This window comes from Lemur catta, chromosome 1, assembly GCF_020740605.2.
Source record: "Lemur catta isolate mLemCat1 chromosome 1, mLemCat1.pri, whole genome shotgun sequence".
Classification (NCBI taxonomy): Eukaryota; Metazoa; Chordata; class Mammalia; order Primates; family Lemuridae; genus Lemur; species Lemur catta.
The window spans coordinates 229,529,578-229,550,545 of NC_059128.1; the positions used below are offsets into that span (position 1 = coordinate 229,529,578).

The following is a 20,968-nucleotide window of genomic DNA, read 5'->3' on the forward strand; positions in this document are numbered from 1 at the left end:
TTTTTAGGACATGGTACATGTGAGCTTGAAATATATACTTCCTATAAACAATTTTAGAATGAAGGGCTAAAATGTACACTTTATCACATTACACTGTGACTTTTTGATTTGCTGGCACAATGTCTGGCATATGCTGACTCTCAAAAAAACTGTTCAATTGTATGTTGAAAAATGAATGCACTAATGAAAACACCCACATACACACGCAGAAGACATGCCTTACGGTGATGGTAGACCACCTGCACTAAATAGTCATAGAAGAGCATATGAAACATCAGTTTCCATTAAAAGACTCAATACCATGATCAAAATAAAACCGGTCTCTTTTCCATTCTAAGCTTTGGCTTTGTTTAATGATATGTTGCATCCATGAAACTGTTTTCCAGAATTCTTAAAGACAGTATTCTTCAGATGTTTCTTTTCTTCTTTGTTTTCTCTTCCATATCTTCATGTTTCCCTTACTTACTTTCTAGTCTAAATATTTTACTTTTTACCCTTTCTTTGTGAATATTTTATTCCCCCAAATAAACGTCATAAATTTTGTAAATGAAAATTTGGAAAATTCAAAAAATCTCAAAAAAAGAAAATCTTCCTGTTACTGTATTGGGTTACTTTCTTCCAGTCTTAAAAATATGTATCTTTTCAAAGCTTTTAATCTTAATAGTTATACTACATTGTATCTTCATTTTTAGTTTTACTTAAAATATATTATAAGTAATTTTTCCATTTTTATAGCTGCAACATATTCTGTTGAGTAGATATACCATAGTTACTTAACCAGTCATTATGCGGAGAATTGACAGCCTTCAACTGCCACACCTTTGCAGCCACTACAGCATTCACATTGAAGCCATCCTTCTTTGGGACTGCTCCCAGCCAGTGACTGAGCGTGTCAGGAGTACTAGGACTGGGCCATTCCTGCCCAACACAGGATTCTTCAAACAGGCAACTTTGGCTCAATGACTCCCTATCAACCTGGCTAAGTCTTTCTCAGAACTTCTCTGCATGTGAGGCTCTTCCTACCAAATGCTTGCTTGCCTCTCTCCCTTCAAAATGTCAGAATTGTGTCATAGTCTGAATACTCTCTTTGCCTACACCCCTTCCCCTTCATCATTCATAGATTCTGCCCCCAATGAATATTTCACATCCCGATCGTCTTGGCACCAGAGACCCCAGACTGACACAGTACATAATCTTTATTCAGGCCCTTGATACGTAGTGTTCAGTTGTACTAATTTACACCCCCAGTGCAGTGCCCCTTTTCAACACTGGACTTTTTCTTTTTTTGGCTCTCATTAATTTGATAGGTGAAAGAATGGTATCCCACTTTTAAATTTCTATTTCCTTCAACATTAGTGAGATTGAATATGCTTTATTTTCCATTTAAGATCTATTATTCTTTTTTTTTCCACTAAGAAACTTATAATTAATAATTGTTAATTATAATACTTCTTTTTCTGTGGCATTTTTGACAGTTTATTTGAATGAGGGTCTCATTCGATACTCATCTACAAGTATTTGGGGTAAACTAATATGGAAGAAATATTAATGATTACTCATTACTCCAGCTAAACTAAGATCATAGATACTATTTGTGATTTTCCAACAGCAATAATAGTAGAACATGTGTCTCCTGTCTGTATCCCAGGAAAGGCAGATAGTGTTAGCATTCCTGTAATCACATTGCATATATGTGAGCGTGTGTGGGTGTGCAGAGTTTGCTGGGTGAGAGGTAAGGCTTAAAATTGCTTCTGTTAGTTGTCTTATATTAATTCCCATTAACAATATTGCTTTTTTCTTTTGTTTTTCCTCCACTACCTTTTTTTCCACCTTTATTTCCAAGGTGTCCCTGATCATCCAATTCTTATTAGATAGTTAAATTATGCACGTGCCAATCTCTGTGTCCCCAAACACACATAGCTAATCAAGAATAAAACCATTTATTGTAAATTTACCTCTACAATGAGTCCTCCTTTTTCTGATTTTGAGGATGGATAGATGCTCATTATGATCTAGTAGACAATTATTAACATGCACATTTAGAGTGTAGGTGGGTAGAAGAGTACTCTGTGTTAGGTGTTAAGACTTTTATTTTACTCATTTAAAGACAAAGATTTAAATGTGCTTGTTTAAATTCAACAAGCCCTTAGAGCCATGAGGCCTTGGGGGTAAGAGGTGCTTAAAACCAAATAGCACAGGAGCTGAAGAAGTAATTATATGCCAGACTGAAGATGGAGCTGAACAAAGACTGAGCTGATCTGGGAACAGGGGATGGCAAACTGAATTATGTCCCAAGTATCCACAGGCTGAGAAAACAGACAGGGAAACATGCTTCTTCATACATTTTACCAAAGTTTACAAAATGCAGCAATTTTCAGATGGTTTGCTAATTTGATTTTACTCTTCTGCATTTTTGCTTTAAATGATTTTTTTTTAAAAAAATCTTATTTGAAAGGATATTTTAAATCAAGAACATGAAGACTTCACTATGTAACATATATTCTGGATTCAAGGTGACAGGAAATAAAAAATAATTGAAGTGGAATTTCAGTGTCCTTGTTTCCCCAAAGACCAGCTTGCACAACTCTGTTACCTCTTGCAAAAGGTAGCATGGGAGGGAAGGGGGAAGGTGGGAATCACTCTGAGCAGATTTTAGTCATTCTAAAGCCGTAGGATTAATTTTATCCTAAAGACTTAAAATGTCCTACATTCCCCAGGTGCTAAAACATGGTAGAGGGGAGGCAAACAAGTATATATTCTTTGTTTCAAAACCTTATTCTGGCCTATTGTTTAAGAACTAACTCTAGGACTAGGTAGTTGGGCTTAGAAGTGACTATAATTTTTTTAAATTTCTCTAAATTTGATGGCTTATTATTTGATGAAAGTAAAAACTGTACCTATAAAAACTGATTTTGATAGGCCTGTCAAATCTGACTACAAAAAAGAAAGTTACTTTACATTTCTAGAAACATAGTCTGAAATAAGCTCACTGTGAATATACAAATACTGTATGTATTTTACCTATGAAAATCATTTTAAAACATAGGAAATTCTGAATTATTGGTGATGAGAAATAATAATCTCATGTTAAAAGCCACTGTGGAAGTCTTGCCATGGCTTTATAACTAGGCAAAAAGTTCCAAGTTAACAATGGATTCCTGAGCTTATAAGCAGATGCATTTTGCTCTGTTATTTTATACTACACTTTATGCTAATTATAAAGGGACTCAATTTGTCATCCTATATGATACTTCTTAGAAGACTAAAAAGAGAAAAAGAGAATGGAAAGAGTAAGGGCCACAGTACACTTAAGTCTTGCATGCAGCTTCCACTAAATTTACTCTGGAATGGTGAGGAATGAAGAGTTCTTCTTTCATTTATTTATTCAAATAGTTGGTGCTATTTATTAAACACAACAGTGTTCCAGGCATAGATACCGTGGTTCAAAAATTTATAAGATAAATACCAGATTTGGAGGAGCTTACATTCAGTGGGAGGAAAAGGAGAAGGAAAAGGATATCAGAAAAAGGAATGAGCAATTTCAGTGAAGACCAAAGTGCTGGTAAGCATAGATTTAAGGAGTGGTGGACAGCAAAGTTAGAAAGGCTTTCCTGAAGAGGTAACAGCTAAGCTGAGATCTAAAGGATGTAAAAGATGAAGAAGAGTTTGCCAAAGAAGAGTCTGGGAATAGGGAGGGTAGAGGGAGAAATGGGTACATTTTAGATAATAGGAACATTGTGTGCAAAGGCCCATAGTTGTAGGTTTCAACGCCTCAATAAATTGGTGAGATTCATGTATTAGGGACATAAGAGAGACAGAGAGGGACAATTACATAGGCAGACAAAACCTCTAAGGTGGGATGTTCCAGTGATAAGAGGTGCTGGATTAATGCTTCATTTACCTTGATCCTTTCCTGTGGTGTTAGTAGGAAAAGAAAGAAGGAGTATGAATGCGTTCATCTGAAGTAAGGTAGTGAAAAGTTGATCTGATCTGATGGCCTTTATTTTCTCACTGGGATAGATAGCAGATTTCTTTGGTGATATCAAAAGGGGAGAAATGGGTGGAATAGAAGAATTAAAAAAGAGGGAAGATTTGAAATAGATGTCAAATACAAAAGTAAAGAGAGAATGAATTAGGGAAGCTGAAAAAGGATTATTAACCAATGCTTAGGGCCCAGCTACGTTTGGAGGCTGTGGATGTGTAGTGGTTATAATCTGTGAGCTTGTTTGACCCATTTTGGCTTCTACAATCTACGAGTGGAGAAGGCAGTAGCTGGACTGCACCAAGATTGGGGTTTATGTTGTCACTCTTCTTGCTTTCCCCCCGCCACTCACCTCTTGTCAGGGAAGACTGCTCATTGCCGATACTTGTGATTCTCTGCCTCGAGGGTTTTTTTAATTGCTTATGAGCAAGTTTGGCTCATGTGTTGGGCAGACTTGAAATGTCAGAGCGTTAATATCCCCAGAAGAAGACTTAAGCAAATAACTGGTAGCAAGTTAGTGGATAAGTACACTAGCACCCTCACCCTTGGGATAACTGTGAGGCATGTGCTATACTGTTTTCCAGAGCATCCCAGTAGGACTAAGTTCCAATTTACCATAGCAGTAACTTGCTTAATAAATGCACCTTTATTGGCTTTGTCCCTGTTTTATTTATGGCTGTATAAGAAACTACTCTAAAACTGAGAGGCTTAAAACAACAAGGATTTGTTACTTCTTATCATTCTGTGGTGTGGCTGGGCTTAGCTGAGCAGTTCTGCTCTGCTTAGTAATAACTACACTTGACTGGTAGCCTGTGTGGGACAGGAATGTTTATCATGGGTTTACTGACAGTGCAGTGGGTAGAATGGTTGGGGTCTGTGTAGGCTTCTCTCTCCACATGGCTTCTCATCATTTACTAAAATGGCCAGAGCTTCTTTACATGCTGTCTGCATCCCAAGAAAGCAAAAGAGGACGCTGCCAGCATTTTCAGAGGTTTGGGCTCAAAACTAGCATAGTGTCACTTCTGCTAAAATCTATTGTTCCAAAAAAGGTGGAAGGCCAGCTCAGATTCAAGAGTGAGGGAAACAAACTCTGCTATTTGGTGGGAAGAGCAGTATGCAAGAACAAGGCTCTGAGGAGGTATTGATGATTCCCTTTGCAGACATTCTGTCATATTTCCTTCTCTGCCTTACATCCTTTCTCCCTTACTAGTGTTTCCTGGGGTCTTTTCCCAAATAAACTACTTCCCCACCCCCCTCCCCCAAAAAGACTTAAAATTCTTGTCTTAGGATCTAAACTAAGAGAGCTTGGTAAATGAGACAGAAGAAAACCAAGAAGTGAATTGAGAGTATTGCCAAAATAATAAAGTAATAGGTTGTGGGGTCTGGGCTGGGTGAAAGACAATGTAAAAGGAGTTGAAAGAGCAGAAAACTAGAGGCCTAGGGACTGACAGTATCTATGATGTCAAAGAACTTTGGTAGGCTGAGAAGCCTGAAGGAAAGGACACTGTGATCACAGGCCTAGCAATGACAGAGTGTACCTTGGAGTTTCCAAGGAGCAGAAACTACTGAAGCAAAGACAAGATTTTGTTGATAAATCTGTGGACAGACTGCTGCTATCACCTTGGTAGTGAGGCTTGCCAATTTTGAAATCAATTCTGTAGATTGTATATTAGGCAAACATTCCTTCAGCTTAAGTTACAGGTGATCCATGAAACTAGTTCTGGAGAGGAGGTAGTCATTACCACAGCCATTGCAAACCCCTGGCAGAACGAGGTTCCCCAGAAACAGCTTGAGGAGAATCACCCGTCTACCAGAGCTGTACTCTTGAGGAAGCATGCTGCTTTCTAAATCTAGGACTTCAACAAAAAATAAGATGCATGGGAAAGAAAAGAAGCTTCAGAGTCAGATTGGAATCAAGGCATGGTGCCACCAGTTTAGGTGCTATGTGATACCACAAAAGTAACTTGGCCATTTTGAACCTCACTCCTTTCTTGTTTTATATGGTATTAATACGCCATTGGATTTTAGTGAGATTAAACGATAAAACATTATTTAAGTACCTAGCACAAAATAGGATATAACTGAATATTATTTCCCTTTCTCTCATTCTTTTTTTACCCATCCTATAAACTGAGATTCATGGGCAAAGTATAATATACATTCTTTTTCTACCGTGGTAGCTTGTTTCTGAAGAAGCACAGCAAATGTTTTCTACCCTCCTAGCCTAAAGAGTTCGCTCTGTCTTTCTTATTTCTTGCTCACTACTAAGCAGTGATTTAGTAGTCACATAGTAGCAAGTGACCAATCTGAGGAAATGTGGGTTTGTTGGGGTTTTTTGTTTGTTTGTTTAATTGGAGGGCTGGATTCATTTGTGCCAAGTACCCACACAATCTACTTGGAAGGTATTTGGCATTCATGTGGATTTTGGCAAGAAATAAGCTTCATCTGAACTCTGTTGCACTCTGATTCATTTTGTTAAAACTGATATTCAAATGTTTACAGTTATATTCAAGTAAGAATAAGGGAAACTGTCATTATATAATTTATATTTATAGATTTTTATGAATTGTAAATTAAACTTGGAAGCTCTTGGCTGAAGTATTTGTCTTTTCATTTCATAGGAAGGAGTTAAAATTCTTATCATTAGTGTGGTTATGGATTAATTCATTCTTATTGCCTTTTGAAAGCAAAATGCAGACCAATGATACCCAATTCCAAACATTTTACACTTAAATAAAAATGATTTAGAAAGGATGCAACTCAGTTGCACATATGAGCCATATAAGTAGCCTTTTACATGATAGATGTTGTAAATAGAAACTGGAATGTAATTTTGTCCTCATCTTCAGATTTAGTTTAGCCTGACAGAATCCGTAAATTGATAGAAATTTGTATTTTTTCAGATAATTTCTGTTTATATTGACATGTTCATGAAATGGGAAACTAGAAAAAATTCAGAATTCCTTCTTCAGTGGTTTTGCGCTTGATATGTCATTATCTTGGAATATCCTTTTTCCCATAACAGAATACTCACTTCATTTCTCTCTTTTCTCAGCTTCTTCAGTTGCACAGAATTATCCCTGGGTCCTAGTCTTCTGCCCAGGAATTGGACCCAGTCTTCTAGGTGGGCACATGTTGGATCTGCAACTGGCTGCTCCTTTTCTGGGTCCACCTGTCTGCCCCTGTCACTTCAGGATCCTCTAACTGTCCTACCATCTTCTGCTTCCCTGCTAGCTTTGATTATCTGCATGCTATAGGGTTGGCCAGCTTCTGCAACGTGATCCAAAGTAGCTTGGTTCCTGCAGGCAGCAAAGCTAGGATCACAGGGCTTTGCTCCTCTTCTATAGCATTCACCTCTTCCTGCTGTGTGTTGTTATTTGCCTATATATACCTCTTGGTATTTATTACTTTGAGTAGATCATAAACTTCCTAAAGGCAGATACAAATTTTTTATGTGTATGTGTTTTGCAGTGGACAGCACAACACCTTGTACCAACAAGGTGTTTCATAAATGTTTATTAAGTTTATTTGAACGAATGTAATTCCATTTAGTGGAAAGAACATTCTATTACTTATCCTGTTTTTTGTTTCTAAGGAGAAGTTTTTATGAGAAGATAGATCCAAAGTTCTCAGAATCTTAAATAATATTATAGCATCTTTTTCTTGAAATTCACAACACATCTCTGCTTAATCCTCAAATTTAAAATTATTTTTAAGACACCATTCACAAAAATATCCCACTCACCTCAAGTACTGATGCCAGCATGCCAACAAGCTTCTCATCTCTGTAGGTAAGACAACATCAGATTGTCAGTTGATGATTTGCTTGAGATTGTGTGTGTGAGCCTACTTTTTTTCTTTTTTCTTTTTCTTTTCTTTTTTTTTTTTCTTTTTGCACTTGCACAAAAGGCAAAAGAGATAATCTGTCTCTCCCAAAATCTTTTCTTTGGGCCTGAGATCTGAGGAATTTACCAGACCTATTTTATATAACTATATAAGGCCTCAACCATTTAGGCATCCAGATATAAGGCTATTTATATAGTCATAGAGTGCTACAATTGGAAAGTAGAAACCATCTGTTCTAGCCTCACATTTCACATGAGTACACTGAGACCTGGATAGGTGAAGGAGCTTGTCTAAGGCCTCCACAGTTGCTTAATGGTGGAACCATACCTTGTGATGGCTAATTGGGGGTGTTTTTCACTATGACCTAATAGCATTAGATCCAAAGGCATACCAAAGGAGCAAAAAGCCTCATGAAATTATTTCAAATGATAGCTCTTTTGCAGAGATTAAGATTTAAACGAGATTTTTTTTTCTTATTAATTGAGGTTACCATGTCCTATAATGTATCATATCTGAAAACACATTTATAATAATAGAGATGCATGGGCTCTATTTTCATTTATAAAGTGAATGTGCTTTAACTTCAGCTTTTAAAAAATTTTACATTTGAGGACATGCTTATTTTTAATTTAGAAAATATGATTTAGTTGGAAACTTAATTATTGCCAGTTCTTGAGATAGTTTTTCAAGCTTTGAGATATGTTGTGGGTTACTGTAAATCTTGGCAAAAATCTTTGGACATAAATTTTTCTACTTTTTTTGTCCTTTTTTAGTTCCTGAATCTGATGAAGAGTGTTGGTCTTGAAACATTTGACTAACATTTTTTTCTAGTAACAAAACTTCTGAGAATTTAGTATATATAAGTTTTACTTGAATTCTTGCCCATTTGTTGGCACACATATCTGTAAATGTACAGAGCCACTTCATTGCCCCTTCAAGTGTTACTGTTCAGGCCTCTCCCGGAATTAGGTAACATGTTTCTAGCTCTTTTACTCCAAATTTTATTTGTATCTCTTGATACTCTTTTAGAGGCTTCTGTTTTCTATTTCATTAGAACCTTCTGTTCCCAGAATTAATAATAATACAAGACATTTGCTTCTGATATAGAGAAGTAAACTTCTAATCAAACAACCCACCTGTAAATAACAATTATAAACTCTGGACGAAAACAAAAAATAAACGCAATTCTGTAGAATGCTTTCTGTAGAATGAACAAGAGTAGGAAAATATTAGAGGATGTTCGTAACTTATATTAAGCAATTGGCATGGGGTAAAGTGAGTTTCACATTTTTGTGGCCTTTCCTGAGGAAATCTGCAGTGACAGTGCCAACATGGGGCAACTAAACTCCAAAAGAAAGCCTGCTGCTTTCTGACTGTAGGAACACTGGAAAAGAGCAGGAATGCCAGAGAGTGAGGGGGGACACAGGAAAGGAGACAGGAATGGTTTCCTCAGTGTATAAAATCTGCCTGAGTCTTTTGCGGGCCCCTGAACCACATGTGCACAGGGTAGACTAAAAGCAATCCAAACTAAGACCTGAACAGCACAGAGTTTGCAATATGAGACCTGCCAAGTTGTTGCCCTGCTAAAACAAATTGTCAGCACTCTTTAGATCGATATAACAGAAACCAGAATATCTAAAATAAACATTGACAATTTTTAAGATAAAACCCCAAATTACTTCAAATACAATAAAACCCAATAAAACATTGCTCTGTCTCAAGGGTAAAGAAAATTGACAGATGACAATCCTGAAGTTACCCACATGATAGAATTATTAGGCAAGTAAATTAAAGCAGGTATTAAAACTATGCTTAAAGAGATAAAAGAAAATATGGTTGAAATAAATAAAAAGATAGGAAATATCAGCAGAGAAATAAAAAATTATAAAAAGACTCAAATGGGAATTTACATTAATTACTTAGAGGAATTAACAACATATAGAGGTCATAGAAGGGAAAGTCAGTGATGTTGAAGACAGAGCAATAGAAATCATCTGATATAACAAGGAGTGAGAAAAAAGAGAGGAAAAGATAATTAGAATCTCAGAAACATATTTATTTTTAAATTTTTTATTTTTAAATATTTAATTGACAAAGATTATATATAGTCAAAGCGTGTATGCATTGTGATGACTTGATATATGCATACATTGTTTAATGATTATATTAATTCACATATTCATCACTACCCATTTAGATCCCAAGAACTTCTTCAATGTATAACTGTACATTTGTATACTTTGATCAACATTTCCGTTTCCCCTATCCCTATCCCCTGGCAAGCACCATTCATTCTGTTGCAGTAAGATTGACATTTTTAGATTTCATGTAAGTAATATCACATAGTATTCATCTTTATGTATCTTATTTATCTCACTTAATGTCCTCTAGGTTCATCCATGTTGTTGAAAATGGCAGGAATTAATTATTTTTTATGGCTGAATAATATTCTATTGTGTATATGTACCACATTTTATTTATCCATTCCTCCGATTTATTCATTGATGGACAAGTAGGTAGTTTCCATCTCTTGGCTATTGTGAATAATGCTGCAATAAGCATGGGGGTACAGATGTTTCTTAAAGATGCTGATCCTATTTGCTTTGGCTGTAAAACCAGAAGTGGGATTGCTAAGTCATATAATAGTTCCATTTTTAATTATTTGAGGAAACTCCATACTGTTTTCCATAATGGCTGTACTAATTTACATTCCCAAGAGTGTACAAGCATTCTCTTTTTACCACATCCTTGCAAACACTTAATTCTTTTCTTTTTGAAAATTGCCATTCTAGCAGGTTTGAGGTGATATCTCATTGTGGTTTTCACTTGCATTTCCCTGATGATTAGTAATGTCAACCATCTTTTGTTATACTTTTTGGCATTTGTATGTCGTCTTTGGAAACATGTCTGTTCAGCCCTTTCCTCTTTATTAATAGAGTTTTTTTCTTTTTGTTTTTTTCATGGAGCTACGTGAGTTCCTTATACATTTGGATATCAACCTCCTTATAAGATATATAGTTTACAAATAATTTCTCCCATAGGTTGCCTTTTCACTTTGTTGATTATTTCCTTTACTGTACAGAATGTTTTTAGCTGGATGTAGTTCCACTTGTTTATTTTTGCTTTTGTTGACTGTGTTTTGGTGTCATATCCAAAAGATCATTGCCAAGACCAATGTCAGGGGTTTTCCCCTGTACTTTCTTCTAGGAGTTTTATGGCTTCAGATCTTACATTTAAGTCTTTAATCCATTTTGCATTAATGTTAGCATATGGTGTAAGACAAGGATCCAGTTTCTTTTTTCTTTTTTTCATTTGAATATCCAGTTTCCAAAAACCATTTATTGAAAAGACTTTCCTTTCACCATTGTGTATTTTTGGCAGCCCTAAGATTAGTTAACCATATATGCATTTTTTCTAGGCTATCAATTCTGTTCCATAGGTCTATGTGTCTGTTTTTATGCCAGTACCAAATTATATTGAATACTGTACCTTTGTAACAGATTGAAATCAAGGACTGTGATGTCTCCAGCTTTGTTCTTTTTCAAGACTGTTAGGGCTATTTTGGGTGTTTTGTGGTTCTGAACAAACTTCAGAATTGATTTTTCTGTTTCTGTAAAAAATGTCATTGGAATTTTCATAAGGATTTCACTGAATCTGCAAATGCTTTGATTAGTGTGGACATTTTAACAATATTAATTCTTCCAATCCATGAACATGCCATATCATTTGATTTGTTTGTATCTTCTTCAGTTTCTTTCATCAATGTCTTTATGTATAGTTTTTAATGTACAGAACCTTCACCAAATTGGCTAAATTTATTTCTAAGTATTTTATTCTTGTGATGCTATTGTAAGTGGGATAGTTTTCTAATTTCTTTTGTAGAGAGTTCTTTGTAAATGTATAATATATAACCACTGATTTTTGTATTTGATTCGATATCCTGAAATGATTGGATTCTTTTATCAGTTCTAATAGTCATTTGGTGGAATATTTGGTTTTCTATATATAAGATCACACCATGTGCAAATAGAGACAATTTATCATCCTTTGCAATTTATTTTTCATACCTATATGCTCTAGGTAAAACTTCCAGTACTATGGTGAATAGAAATAGTGAGAATGGGTACCCTTATCTTGTTCCTGATCTTAGACAAAAGGCTTTCAGCTTTTCACTGTTGAGTATGGTTTTAGCTCTGGGCTTGTCATATATGGTCATATATCATCTTTATTATATTGAGGTACATTCCTTCTTTACTTAATTTGTTGATAAAAATGTTTTTATCATAAAAGAATGTTGACTTGTCATAACTTTTTCTGCGTCTATTGAAATGATCATATGATTTTTATCCTTCATTTGGTCAATGTGGTATATCACATTTATTGATTTGCATATTGAAATCAATATGCAAACTATCCTTGCATCCCAGGAATAAATACCACCTGATCATGATGTATGATCCTTTTAGTGCACTATTGAATTTGGTTTGGTAGTGCTTTGGATTTTTATATCTGTGTTCATTAGGGATATTAGCCTGTGATCTATTTTTCTTGTAGCACTGTTATCTGGCTTTGGTATGAGGGTAATTTAGCTGGCCTTGAAGTGAGTTTGAAGTGAGTTCTTCTCTTCTCTTAAATTTTTTTGGAAGTGTTTGAGAGAGATTGGCATCAATTCTTCTTTAAGTGCTTGGTGGAATTCATCCTTGAAGCTGTCTGGTCCTGGCCTTTTCTTTGATGGGAGACCTCTTTTTTATTACTGGTTCAATCTCCTTGCTTGTTATTGGAGTTTTCTTTTAGTTTATATTTGCATGGAAGATTTTTTTTTCTATCCCTTTACCTTGAGTCTATAAGAGTCTTTGTGGTTACATGTGTTTCCTGGAGATAGCAGATACTTGGCTTGTATTCTTTTTTTTATCCATTCAGCCAGCCTATGTCTCTTGAGTGGGGAATTCAAACCATTTACTTCGATAGAATTGATATGTGGGATGCTGTTCTGTTCATCCTGTTGGTTAGTACTTACCACTTTGTTTTACCTCTTATATTATTGCTTTATTTGAGCTGTGAGCATTAGCTGTTGGGTGGTTTTACACTGGAGTATGAACATCATGTTCTCCATATATAATGTAGTTCTGAGTATTTCCTTCAGGGCAGCTTTGGTCTTGACAAATTCTCTCAGTGTTTGCTTGTCTGTAAAAGTCTTTATTTCTCCTTTGTTTATGAAAGCTAGTTTTGCAGGATACGAAATTATAGGCTGTCAGTTTCTCTGTTTAAGAAGACTGAAGATGGGGCCTCAATCTATTCTGGCTTGTAAAGTCTCATTGAGACAGTAGGTGGTGCATGTTGGTGTGAAACAACCTCACCCTGTGTGATTGAGTCAGGAAGTGTTGAACAGGGGTGTGCAAATTGACCTCCCTGTCAGTAGGTGGCATTTCCCAGAAGGAACAGGTTCCAGTGTTGTTTTTGTCACTGGTTCTAGTCTCTCAGGATGAGCACTCAAACGCCCCAGATGGTGAGTGAGCCCTGGAACTTGCAGGTGTGTCCTTATTCTCTGACTCAGGGGAGGCAGGTGGGGGAGGGAGGCTGGATGGGGCTGGGTTTGGTGGGCTTGCCCTCAGGCTCCACAAAAGCTGGTAAGGTAGTTGTTTGGGCAGGGTTAAAATGTCTGCTCCCAGCTTCTCAGGAAAACCGCCTGGAAGAGGCTGAAGTGGCCCCATCCAGGCAGAAAGTCTGCTTGTGGAGATGGCACCATCTGAGATTTACAATCCAACTGTCCGTTTCTGACATCTCCCCCCAGCCTGCATGTCTGTCCCACTAGCACAGAGTTTTTTATTTTTTATTTACCATGGGGCTTACATAAAACATCTTATTTCAAGCATTCTAATTCAAGCAGATAATAACCTTAACTTCTATTGCATAAAAAAACTCCACAATGTGCTTCTCCCCCACCCCCATTTAATTTTTTTGATGTCACATTTTAGTGTTTTATATCATGTATCCATTAACAAATGTTTATGTCTATAGTTATTTTTAATAATTTTGCCTTTTATCTTTTATACTAGAGTTAAAAGTGATTTATACACCACCATTACAGTATTATTCTGAATTTGACAATATATTTATCTTTACCAGTGAGTTTTATCTTTCATGTTTTCATCTTGTTACTTAGTGTCCTTAGTGTCCAAAGAACTTTCTTTAGCATTTTTTGTAAAGCAGGTCTTGTGGTGATGAACTCCCTCAGCTTTTCTGTTTGTTCTGAAATGTCATTATCTTTTTTTTTTTCATTTTTGTAGCACAGCTTTTCTGCATATAGTATTTTTAGATGGCAAAGTTTTTTTCATTTATGCACTTTGAATATATCATCCCATGCCTACCTGGCTTGTGAGGTTGTTGTTGAGAAATCCGCTGATATTCTTTTGGAGGTTCCCTTATATGTAACAAACTTCTTTTCTCTTACTACTTTCAATTCTCTGTCTCTGACTTTTGAAAATTCTGTTGTATGCCTTGGAGCATTCTTCATTGGGATCTCTCTTGGAGGCCTATATGCTTCATGAATCTGAATGTCCACATCCCTCCCAAGATTTGGAAAGTTTTCAGCTAACATTTCTTTATATTAGTTTTCTTTGTCTTTCTCTTTCTTCTTCTCTGGGGCTTGCATAAATCAGTTATGTGTACACTTGATGATGTCCCATAGGTCCTTCATGCTTTCTTCATTCTTTTTTCAATTTTTATTCTTTTTGTTTCTCTAATTGGTTAATTTTAAACTACTAGTCATCAAGTTCACCATTTTTTTCTTCTGCATGATTGAGTCTGCTATTGAAGCTCTTTATTGGATTTTTTACTTCTGTCATTATACTCTTTAGGATTTCTGTTATGTTCTTTTTTTATGGGAACTATTTTTTTAACCTAATTTTATTCATGAATTTTTTTCATAATTACATTTGTTTATCTATGTTTTCCTGCATCTCATTGTACTTGTTGAAAATGATTATTTTGAATTATTTTTTTCTGTGCTGTCAGGACTGCACACAGACAGCAGCTGAGAAAGCTGGAACCAAGTTTCAGGGCCTTTTCAGGGTCCACAGCCAAGAGCAAGGTTGATAGCCCTGGCACCTGAGACATTAGTGTGCATGATATTTCCCATGCCCCTTGATGGATGGTCTGGGTAGCAGGGGCATGGGACTCTTTACAGTTCTGGGGCTAAGACCACCATTAGTAAGTCTGCTACCTGGGCATGGTTTTGCCCTTTCAAAATGGCCTTCTTAGGTCTTGGGCTTCATAGGGGTTTTACATCCTACTACCTGTATCCTGGAGTTTCCACAAGGTTCCTGTTGCCCCTGAATGCCTACAAAGTTATTTTTGCTGTGGGAGTATATAAGCAAGGTACCTACTATTCTGCCATCTTATTGACATCTCTGAAATATAAGTTTTAAAAATCTACCACACAGGTAATTGAAGAACAAGGAAGGGGTGGACAGATATTTAAGTATTTTAAGTCAAAAAGTCAAAGCTTCTCAAATTTTATGAAACACATATATAGATTCTAGAACTTTAGTGAACCCCAAGCACAATAAAGTGAAAGAAAACTCTACCTAGTAATATCATAATAAAATTGCTGAAAGCCAAAAATTACACTTCATTCAAAATTAGATAAATTGTTAGGGAGAGAGCATAATATGCCCTATGTGAACATATTCTAAGAAAGATGAATAAGTAGTAGAAGGCAGAGTTTAAGTACATGGGCCTTAGAGTCTCCTATCAAGTTCTGTGACCTTGAGCCCATTTCTTTTCTTTGAGTATCATTTTATTCCTTTATAAAATGATGATAAAAATGAAGATAAAATTACTTCATGTATCTGATGTACAGACTAAATTAATATATGTAAAACTCTTAGCAAAACATATAGTACAAACTAAATAAATGATAGATATTATTACTTTTATTTTTCTGAGTGTGTTTTACTAGCTTGTACTTCTAATTTTTTCTTTCTCTTAATGCCTTTATCTGTTTTTGATATAAATGTTCAAAAGCCTTATTCAAGAGTTGGGGTGCTCTCCTGTTTTCTGTGTTCCTGTTTGTATAACATAGAGTATAATAGGTTTTTTAGGGTTTATTAAATTATATATTTCAATGTATTTGGGCCTGGTAATGTGTGTGTGTGTTTGCATAAATTTCTAACTTATGTGATGTATTTATTCATAATTGTCTAGTCTATTCATGTTTTCTAGTTTTTCTCAAGCCAATTATATTTTTCTACAAAGTTATTCATATTATCTGTTTTGAGATAACTTGAATATTTAGTTTAAATGATTAGCATAAAGTTGTTTATAGTATTCAGTAATCATTTTAAATTTCTAAATCTATTTGTCCTTTTTTCTTTTTAATGTTGATTATTTATATATTTCTATTTTGTGACAAAAATTCCCAGAGATTTGTCTGCTCTATTAGTCTTTAAAAAACCCAACATCTTATTTTGTTGACTCTCTTTACTTTTCATTTCGCTTATTCCTGGTATTATTTTGTTAGTTTCCTGTTTTTACAGTTTTTGGTTTTACTTTATTATACCTTTTGTGAATTTTTGATAATTTTAGTCTTGTCCTTTTTTTTAACACATGATTTTAATGCTATGCATTTTTTCCTAAGACTGCTTTAGCTGCATCCCATGAGTTTTGATATAGTCATGTGCTTCTTAATGGATACTTTCTGAGAAATGCATCATTATGTGATTCCATTGTTGTGAGAACATTACAGAGTGTACTTACAGAAACCTAGATGGTATGGCCTACTACACACCTAGGTTATATGGTATCACCTATTGCTCCTAGGCTATAAACCTGGACAGCATGTTACTATACTGAATACTGTAGGCAGTTGTAACACAGTGGTAAGTATTTGTGTATCTAAACACATCTAAACATAGAAAAGGTACAGTAAAAATACAGTATAAAAGATTTTAAAGATGGTACATCTGTATAGGGTACTTACCATGAATAGAGCTTGCAGGACTGGAAGTTGCTCTGAGAAAGTTAGTGAGTGAGTATGAGTCAATGTGGAAGGCCTAGGACATTACTGAACACTACTGTAGACTTTTAAAAAACTGTACACTTAAGACTATACCACATTTATTAAAAAATTTCTTTCTTCTATAATAAATTAACCTTAGCTTACTGTCACATTGTTATTTTATATACTTTTTAATTTTTTTTAACTTTTTGACTCTTTTGTACTAACACTTAGCTTAAAACACAAACACATTGTACAGCTGTACAAAAATATTTTCTTTCTTTATATCCTTTCTTTCTGTGTGTTCTTCGTATTTTCTTTACCGCGTAGTCTGTAAGCTTTTTTCTATTGATTTTTTTTTATTTTTCAAACTTTTTTATTAAAATCTATGACACAAACAGAGAGTCTACACAGAGTCAAGATCATTAATATCACTGTCTTCCACCTCCACATCTTTTCCCACTGGAAGTTCTTCAGGACGATAACATGCATGGGGCTGTCGTCTCCTATGACAACAATGCCTTCTCCTGGAACACCTCCTGAATGGACCTAAGTAAGACTGTTTTACCATTAACTTTTTTTTGTAATAAATAGGAATACACTCTAAAATAACAATAAAAACCATAGTATAGTAAATATATAAACCACTAACATAGTCTTTCATTATAATTATCAAATATTCAAGTATGTAATACTATACATAATTGTGTGCGCTATACTTTATATGACTGGCAGCACAGTAGGTTTATTTACACAAGCATCATCACAAACCCATGAATAATATATTGTACTACAACATTACAATGTCTACATTGTCAGTAGCCAATAGGAATTTTTTAACTTCATTACAATCTCACGAGACCACTGTTGTATATGTGGTCCATCATTGATCAAAACATCGTTAATGTGGCACATGGCTGTATATTGTGTTCAGTGTCACAATATACAGTGTCACAAAACTTTGAATTTTCAAGTTTTCTTTAGTCTTTGGTCCATGATTTATATCATTTTAATTTTTAAAAAAATTTCTATCATTGGAGAGTTTTTGGTGGAGTGACATCTTTTTTGTCATTAAGGTCTAAATTTAATTGTGATTAGAAGAGACAGTAAAATGATTTTAATTCTTTAGTCTGTTTTGTTTTCCTATAATAGAATACTTGAGACTGGGTAATTTATAAAGAAAATAGGTTTATTTGGCTCACAATTTTGGTGGTTGGACATTTTAATGTTGCACAACTGCATCTGATGAAAGTTTCATGTTGCTTCTACTCATGGTGGAAAACAGAAGGGGATGGGCGTGGGCAGGGAGATCACACGGTGAGAGAAGAAGCAGGAGAGAGAAGCCAAAGAAGCCTAAAACGTTTTAACAACTTGCTCTTGAGGGAATTCATTACAGGGAGCTCAAGAACTTATTCCTGTGGGAGGGCATTAATCTGTTCATGAGGGATCCATCCCCTTGACCTAAACACTTCCCACTAGGCCCCACCTCTCAACACTACCACATTGGGGATCAAATTTCAACATGAGTTTTGGCAGGGACAAATCATATCCAAACCATAGCATATGTGTTGAGACTGACTTTGTGGCTTAATAAATGGTCAGTTTTTGTAAATTTTTCATGTGTGCCTGGAAGGCATGTATATTTTATAATTGTTATGTGCAAAGCTTTATTAGAGCTTCATTATTTGTTAATTAGATTATTGAGTTGTTAATTTCTCTTTTAATTGCCTGCTTGCTCTAGCAATTAATGATAGAAATATGGTAAAATTATCCATTGTTATTGGGGTTTTGCTCTTTGTATTTTATGTATTTTATATCTGTGCTGTTAGATATTTAGAGAGACAGTTTATTATCTTGTTGATGAGTTGTTTCACTTTCATTATTTAATGACTATTTTTATTGTTTAGTAATGCTTTTACTTAGAATGTAGTTTGTTGGACATTAATGTAGTTACCTCAGTGTTACTATTCTTGTACTTTCAAACATTCTGTCTCATATCTTAGCGATGTCTGTTGCAAACAGCATGCCACTGAACTTTTTAAAATTAAAACTGTTATTCTTTTTTAATTTGAAATTTAATTGGTTTATATTTATTGTGATTACTTATATGCTTAATTACTATGAACTTATTTTGTACCTTCTACTTACTATGCTTTTTCTTTAGTTTTTTAAATTCTTTGCTATCCACTGTTGTAGTGTTTGAGTTTTCTTAAGATCTTTTTGTTCCTTTTTTAGGTTGAAAATTATAAATTTTAGTTTAATTTCTATCTAAAAGCAGTTACCTTTAAATATTTAATAATTCTCCTTTATTTCATGATCCCACTTGACCATGTTAGTTATCTCTATCTTCCTTTTAAACAATATAAAAACTTTAGAATACTTTATCTTCAATTAACCCCTTCTCCTATTTTACATGCTAGTATTATTTAATATGTTAGATTCAACTTATTTTATATGCTTTTTAATAACTGATATTATTTAATATTTTATATTAAAAACTTAAGATTCCCTGGGTAGCTCCCCATCTTCAGTGGTGTACTGGAGCTCCCTCATGTTTACTTCAGGAGCTTATTATGTGTATCCTTTTTCAACTCTGCCTTCAGTGACACATATTTGTAGCTTGATGGTGATGGTAGGAATATTTGTACCATCAAAAGCAATAAACACTACAAATTTGTTTTTTAATTTTTTCAAAAATTTAGGAGCCTGTTTTAAGTATTTACCAGAACACTCCTGTCAATCTCCTTGTTTCCCCTTTTTGTTTTATCCAATCCTCCTTTTTCTGTGTTAAATTTACTTATCAAAAATTTATATTTTTATATTTTTTAATTCTTTTTTATTTTTTTTACTTCAGAATATTATGGTGGTACAAATGCTTTGGTTACATAAATTGCCTTTGCACAGCCCGAGTCAGAGCTACAAGCGTGCCCATCCCCCAGACAGCATGCACTGCACCCCTTAGGTGTGAGTTTACCCATCCCTTCCTCCCCCCACCCACCTGTCCAACACCCAATGAATGTTACTTCCATATGTGCACATAAGTTTTGATCGATTAGTACCAATTTAATGGTGAGTACATGTGGTGTTTATTTTTCCATTCTTGTGATACTTCACTTAGAAAAATGGGCTCCAGCTCCATCCAGGTTAATACAAGTGGTATTAGTTCACCATTTTTTTTTATGGCTGAGTAATACTCCATAGTATACATATACCACATTTTATTAATCTACTTATGAAGGGCAATGATGAGTAAACTCTTCTTGGTCTTTAGCTGAAAATGTACTTTATTTTTATTTTTTAATGGTACTTTAGTTGAATATATGATTTTAGAATACTTATTTTCTTTCAGCACTTTGAAAATATTATTCCATTGTTTTGTAGACTCTGTTGCTGTTGATAAGTCAACTATCTCTTTAGTTGAGTTTCTTCTGTAGATAAATCTGTCTTTCCTTTTTGTCTTTGGCATTTATACAGCTTCTAGATTGTCTGGCTCATGCATTTATTTCTCTCTTGTATCCTGCTTAGTTGACTTTCAAGAGAGCTGACCATGGCAAGCTGAATTTCCTAGGCTCCAATGTTAATTTTCTTCTGGCTAGGTTTAGCTAATGGAAATTGTTGGTGATTTATTGGAGGGTGGGAGGAAAGGAAAAATAACAGTATTTCTCTTTTGTCGGCCTTGCGTGGCATATCCAACAACTATATGCCTTCAGTAGCACCAGCTGCTGCTGAACTTGCCCTCTGGGTCTTCCCACTTTGCCCCTCTGTCTCTTGCTGTTGCTAATCTCTAGGTTCACCCATCAATCTCTTCTACTGTGTACTTTACATTGTTTTGGTTTAAATGCTTTTTGTGCTTCATGTTTCCCTGCTTGAACTCCGAAAGATACAGTATTCTAGGTTTCATTATAATGTGTCTAGGTTTGGATTTATCTTTCTTGGGACTTGTGCTTTATGCATCTAAGGTTTTATGTCTTTCATCAATTCTGGAAAAGATCTATCATCAGTTCAGGTACTGCCTTTGTCTCCACATTTTTTTCATTCTCAAATAATTATTAGACATGTTTTAGAGCTTTTTACTATGTTCTTTATATCTCTTAATCTCTTCTTTATGTTTCCTGTCCTTCTCTTTTTATGCTGGGTAAATT

General features: G+C 34.9%; 1 protein-coding gene across 10 annotated transcripts in view; it reads left to right on the forward strand.

Moving 5' to 3' along the window:
• Positions 1 to 20,968, forward strand: part of ZBTB20 (zinc finger and BTB domain containing 20) — a 762,522-nt gene that overhangs the window by 176,522 nt on the left and 565,032 nt on the right. The window contains exon 1 of one of the 10 annotated variants that reach the window (XM_045540231.1): positions 17,238 to 17,379. The exons of the other annotated variants lie outside the window; for them this stretch is intronic. The gene's annotated coding sequence lies outside the window, so the exon portion shown is untranslated. Of the gene's footprint in view, positions 1 to 17,237; positions 17,380 to 20,968 lie in introns of those variants that run through there. 10 annotated transcript variants of the gene reach the window in all.